Here is a 7,061-nt window from a genome sequence, read left to right as displayed (position 1 = left end):
CAGACAAACGATTGCTGCTCTGGGAGACGTTCTGGATAAAAAAACATTAGATACTTTAGAACCTAGGGGTATGAACCGGGATTATAATCTCTTGCCACTTATTTTTCTTTAATTTAGTATTTCATTTATTTTTCCTCTTGATGTATAAAACTTGGTGTCCTTTATGTGCTGTTTATATACAGAGGTGTTATATACAGTATATATCACAGTCTTCCTTTGGTCTGCCCGCAGGGACAGCCCTTATTGCTATGACAACGTTGTCTGACTGGGGAACGGAAAGCCGACTGATTTGTGGACTCTTCCACGTGATCAGCCGGCATCAGCAGTGACGCTTTGCATCCTGCTTCCTGGAGGCGGGCGACTCTTCTGCCTGCGTCCATCGCGTCTCCCGAGTAACATCTCTGACGTTACAAGCACCGCCCCTCTTGCACGACGTTCCCCATCAGGTCCGCCAGACAGATGGGTGTTACCATCCACCATGATGTCGGGTGTGGGGCTGTCTTTGAATGCGCGCAAGCTAAGGAAGACGTTCTTAGGTGAGTTACTCATTTCCATTGGCCCAACTACTTGTGAAATAGTTCCCTATCAGGTCCGCCTTGCTACAGCGGACAGGGATTGGTTCTGTATGTGTCTAGAGCTGTGATTGGTACGTTTGAATTTGATTATGTAGTATAAAAACGCCATTTTAATTGTACACATTTGAGGCTGTCATGGCTTGAAAAAGGAGCAGACCAGCGCTCCGAAACGTCGCATTCTGTACCTGTGTACTATATGACGGTCTTTCAATAAACCAGTAGAGGAGCATGTGATGGTGAAGGCTGAACTCTTTTCTACTCCATTTACTATATAAAATTCACTAAAATCAAAATGTGGATAGTACAATACATGTGTTATGTAAGTAGATCAAGTATTTATCTACTTATATATGTGTTTTTTCCCTGGCATAGTATGGCTAATCCTACTGCTTTAAGACACGCCCCTGTCACACCCTCAGGCACACCCTTGCTACACCCTTAGTCACGCATACCACTAATAATTCAAAAACAAAAGACATGGTTTTATAATTAAAACTAACTAGTCCTTATATATCAATTTAAAGGGATGAGAATAAAGTTTAGAGTCAATTAGACCCAGGGGCGTAACTATAAACCATGGGGTCTTCCAGCAAAATTTTGATGGGGACCCCTTAATGTCTAAACTTTTTCCCTTGCTGATCCCATTACTCACAGCCGGGGGCCCATCTCAACAGGGTCATAAAAAAACTGACAAAAATAGAAAAGGAGGAGCGCTCCATAGTGTAACAACGTTTTATTGGAATCAATTGCGCAAATAAAATTTCACTTACTAGAAATAAGTTGAATAAAGGCATATAAAATCTTTAAAATCCTTCCTTGGTAGGTGCACCTCACACTGCCGTGGCCATCAGAGTTGAGGGGATCAGGTGGAATGCGACCCTGGGTGCTCCCCCAAGGGGAAAAGAACCGTGTGCTGGTTGCGTTATTACGCGTTTCGGCGTTCCATGCCTTCGTCAGATAATCTGACGAAGGCGTGGAACGCCGAAACGCGTAATAACGCAACCAGCACACGGTTCTTTTCCCCTTGGGGGAGCACCCAGGGTCGCATTCCACCTGATCCCCTCAACTCTGATGGCCACGGCAGTGTGAGGTGCACCTACCAAGGAAGGATTTTAAAGATTTTATATGCCTTTATTCAACTTATTTCTAGTAAGTGAAATTTTATTTGCGCAATTGATTCCAATAAAACGTTGTTACACTATGGAGCGCTCCTCCTTTTCTATTTTTGTTTCTTTTGACTAAGCCTCTCTGACAGCCGGGCTACAAAGGAGCAGCTAAAAGTGTGACTTCCACCCGGCCACCTGTGATCACCGTCTCAGCAGCGCAAGATTGCACATCTGTTTCATAAACAAAGTGGCCACCAAAATCTTCATACCCATAACATGGGTGTACTGGTTAAGGGCTCTGGCTTCGGCCTTGGGCATCCATCACTATTTACAAGCCCATAGTTTCAAAATTAACACTAATATGCCTTCTTGACATACATACTAAAAAATGTCATTCCTTAAGGTAACTATTTATGCCCGCCCTGATGAAGCTTGCTGACGTCAAGCGAAACTAGTCGGCGATTGGTCGCCTTCATCCAACCTTCTGACCGCGGACCCACCAGGCGGTGGCACGCTGGAGAATCCGGCTTGGCGCGTGTGGCGTGGCGTCCTCCCGGGCAGCTTGGCTGCTCAACTCTAGACCGGTGGAGAGTTTCTCTACCCGCGGACGGACTGTGACGGCTAACTAGTCACGTGGAGGTGAACGCTCGCTGCGTTTCTGATGCGCTTGATCGGTTTCCCAGCGGTTGAAGTTTGTCCACACGCCGGACCGGATTGCATCCAGAGGGGCCCCTCTTTGTGGATTACAATTGGTGCAGCCTGCCTGCGCGGCTGATTCAAAATAGCCAGGCGGATTACCATTCTCATCCAACTTGCGACGGACATTCGGAGGTCGTGAGTATGAGTACACACACGCAGTGAACTTGTGTCTTTTATGTGCCAGCCCAGTCAAATGAGACATATGCACGTCTATTTGGAGGACATTGGACATTCTGCACATGCACTAGCGTGTGTCAATATCTAGGCTGTTTTCTCATTCCGTTTTCCCCGCAGGCGGACTTTTGTCAGTGCCATATATTGCCACTCATGGGGTACCCCGTAAATATCTGGAGGTGTTTGGTGTGAAGCGTGCCAGTATGGTTTGGATGTTGGTTTGGTTTTTATCTGACAACAGCGCTGTTGCTTTTTTAGCTCTGTATGCATTCATTTAGGTAGCCTCGCAATACTGATTATCTATAAGTCAATAAAGTTTTCTAATTTTGCATATACCGTTGAGTCCTAAGGAGCCCTCTGTTAATCCGATTTGCTTTTACAAATAAGGTTCAGGACCACCGCCTACATTTGGCAAAGGTGATGCTCACTCAATTTACTTACGTCCCTGAACAATTTCCCCATACCCTTCCCCTGTTAGCCTGTACTGGTTAAGGGCTCTGGCTTCGGCCTTGGGCATCCATCACTATTTACAAGCCCATAGTTTCAAAATTAACACTAATATGCCTTCTTGACATACATACTAAAAAATTTCATTCCTTAAGGTAACTATTTATGTAGGTTTTTTTAATTGTACATTTTTTTCTTTTTATTTTAATGTGTTATTTTAAAATGTATTTGTGTTTTTTTTTTATTTTAATTAAATGTGTGTAGGTGTAATTTTACTATTTGGCCACAAGATGTCCTCGCACATCACTTCCTATTGCATACCTATAGTAAACTAAATAGGAAGTAATGCGTGCATGGGTTCCGTTGGAAGTCAACAAATTATTGTGGCATCTCTCTGATACCTGCAATCATTCACACGGGGACAGAGATTAATGAATGGGAAATGCGTTCCCACTCATTCATTTCCCATCTAACGATCGATGGCGATGACGAGAGCGGGAGCGCGCGGCGGCAAGGGATGTAGTAGCTACTTTCCTGCATGGGGAAGAGGGAATTTGTAGGAACTTAGTTTCTCGTCCCGGGGAGGGGACGTGGTTAACATGTAAAGCCACAAAACCACCAACTACCTGAAGAAGAAGTTAGGGCCCCCTTACAGCTCTGGGCCCTAGTGCGGTTGCAGGGGCGCCCCCCCCCTCTAGTTACACCCCTTATTAGCCTGATTTTGTAGTAGGAAAATGAATGTATTAACACAGATCTGTAAATTAGTCCTGAAATAGGGACGAATGAGGAGGAAAGGAGGGACAGAGGGACTTAGTTCCCAAAGAGGGACTGTCCCTCCAAAAAAGATACATTTCGGAACTATGCTATCAGACTTATGCTAGATCCGGTTTCTTTCATACACAGCTATCAGGCAGGGGAGGTAAGCTGTCTGAATGCATTCTGTAACAACCATAGCTTCCTCTCAGAGCTATAAGGTAGAAGAAACTTTTCGTTTTTTATAACTATAGCCGACTGCTGCCCCCTGCTGGCTGTGATGAGGGTACTGAGGACACAGCTAATCATCATGGGCGTAGGGCCTGGGGTCGCAGCAGTCGCCTTCGCGACCGGGCCCGGCTCCTGAAGAGGCGGGGGAGGGGCCCGGGGGGCCCATACCCGTTTCCAGGCCCGTGCTGCCTGTGCCGCTCGCTGCCCTGTTGGTGTGCGCTGTAATGGAGGGGGGAGCCGGAGCCGCGGGGAGGGAAGCCCGACCTCTCCCTCCCTTCCTCTCCCCGGGCTCCCCCCTCGAAATTCTGAGTGAGTGTGCAGGGTAGCGGCGCTATACTAAACTACTCACCTCCGTCTCAGGTTCCAATCGTCGCTGGTCTCCTCCCGCTCCGCATAGATGCTGATACACACGCTGCGTACACGCTGACGCAGCAGCGTGTGTATCAGCATCTATGTGGAGCGGGAGGAGACCAGCGACGATTGGAACCTGGGACGGAGGTGAGTAGTTTAGTATAGCGCCGCTACCCTGCACGCTCACTCAGAATTTCGAGGGGGGAGCCCGGGGAGAGGAAGGGAGGGAGAGGTCGGGCTTCCCTCCCCGCGGCTGAGGCTCCCCCCTCCATTATTGGGGTGGGGGCACCTACCTAACCTGACCTAACCTGGCGGGCAGCTACCTATCCTGGGGGGCACCTACCTATTCTATCCTGGGGGGCAGCTACCTAACCTATCCTGGGGGGCAGCTACCTAACCTATCGTGGGGGGCAGCTACCTAACCTATCGTGGGGGGCAGCTACCTAACCTATCGTGGGGGGCATCTACCTAACCTATCCTGGGGGGCAGCTTCCTAACCTATCCTGGGGGGCAGCTACCTATCCTGGGGGGCAGCTACCTAACCTATCCTGGGGGGTAGCTACCTAATCTAACCTATACTGGGAGGCAGCTACCTACCGTAATCTAACCTATACTGGGGGGCAGCTACCTAATCTAACCTATCCTAAGGGGCACCTACCTATCCTATCCTGGGGGGCACCTACCTATTCTATCCTGGGGGGCAGCTACCTAATCTAACCTATCCTGGGGGGCAGCTACCTAATCTAACCTATCCTGGGGGGCAGCTACCTAATCTAATCTATCCTGGGGGGCAGCTACCTAATCTAACCTATCCTGGGGGGCAGCTACCTAATCTAACCTATCCTGGGGGGCAGCTACCTTATCTAACCTATACTGGGGGCAGCTACCTAATCTAACCTATACTGGGGGGCAGCTACCTAATCTAACCAATACTGGGGGGCAGCTACCTAATCTAACTATATACTGGGGGCAGCTACCTAATCTAACCTATACTGGGGGGCAGCTACCTAATCTAACCTATACTGGGGGGCACCTACCTATCTAACCTATACTGGGGGGCACCTACCTATCTAACCTATACTGGAGGGCAGCTACCTATCTAACCTATACTGGGGGGCAGCTACCTATCTAACCTATACTGGGGGCACTTACTTATCTAACCTGTATTGGGGGCACCTACCTACCTAGTTAGCCTATACAGGTGGCAACTATACTGGCTACCTATATTGGAGGCACCTACCTAACTAACCTATACTGGGGGCATCTACCTATCTAACCTATGATGGGGGCAACTATTCTGGCTACCTATATTAGAGGCACCCACCTAGCTAACCTGTACTGGGGGCACCTACCCATCTAACTTATACCGGGGGTGCCTGCCTATCTTACCTATACTGGGGGCAACTATACTGGCTACCTATGCTGGAGGCACCTACCTGGCTAACCTATACCGGGGGCAACTATACTGGCTTACCTATGCCTGGCTACCTATACTGAAGGGACCTATAGCTGGCTATAGGGATTTGTGTGCGTCGAGTGTTGCTGGGAGGGGGGCCCACATCCAGATTCCGCATCAGGGCCCAGAGGTTTGTAGCTACGCCACTGCTAATCATCCTGTTGACAGTACAGTGAACACAGCTTATGCAATAACAAGTGAGCATCAACCATAAAATACAGCATTTGTCAGCATTTGTACAGTTTGTTATTGGATGAATCATTGTAAAAATCTTACTATGAAAAAAATATGTATAGATTAGAGACAAATGGATTTTAACTAGCCTATTTAAACTGTGACTAACAGATAGGTGTGTGTTACACAAGCACACCAACTTTGAAACATCTGCCTGCAATAATGACAGGGGCCCAAGGCAGCATGCATGTAGGCAGAAAGGAATTCCCATGAGAACCGGTGACCAAAGCTTTACAAAGGCAGAACCAGATGGTCTTCAAAACAAAGAACCGCTAGTTGTAAAGTTTAATATTTAAAAGAAACGGGAATGAGGATTCCAACAGCCTGAAAGCTTACAGCTCAAAAGCAGGGCTACAAAAGTTGATGATAGAAAGGCTATTATAATCTACCTTCTTAGTGCGCAGCAATGTAGAATGCAGGAGAAACTATGATATTACGCCAAAAGGCTTTCTTGGCTATTACACACAAGAAGAACAACAATAACAACTTTATTCCCAACTCACATTACAGACACAGGATGTAGTAAGACCTTTTTCTACTAAAAATCACTGCACACCCTGTGGTTATAGCTGTTAATGCAGCTACCTAATAGATACAAAGTTGATTGAAGTCCACACAGTCTTCAAAAGTTATCAAAACTTTATTGCACAAAACAAGTTAAGGCCTAGAATCCACTACAAAGCGCAAATCGCTATCACAATCGCTAGCGTTTTTAATGAGTGTTTTCTGCCGATTGTGGTAGCGATTTTAAAGAGTAAGCTTTTTGCTAGCGATTGTGTAGCGACTTGCGATTAGTGTTTTTAGTTGTGATTGGTCCTTTCAATTCATTTTATTTCTTTTTTTACAGTGCGCAGTTATTTAAAAATGCTAGCAAATCGCTCTGTACAGCGATTCATGAGCGATTACGTCAGCGTTTATATACTTTACATTGCAGAAACGCTAAGGCTAACACAAATGCTAAAAAAATGCTGCATGTCCTGCGTTAGCGAATTTGCTACACGTAATCGCTTCATTGGAATTTGGCCCATACATTTA

The sequence above is a fragment of the Hyperolius riggenbachi genome, chromosome 3, assembly GCF_040937935.1.
Source record: "Hyperolius riggenbachi isolate aHypRig1 chromosome 3, aHypRig1.pri, whole genome shotgun sequence".
NCBI lineage: Eukaryota > Metazoa > Chordata > Amphibia > Anura > Hyperoliidae > Hyperolius > Hyperolius riggenbachi.
The sequence above is the reverse complement of the archived record's forward strand: the minus strand, read 5'-3'. Positions refer to the sequence as shown.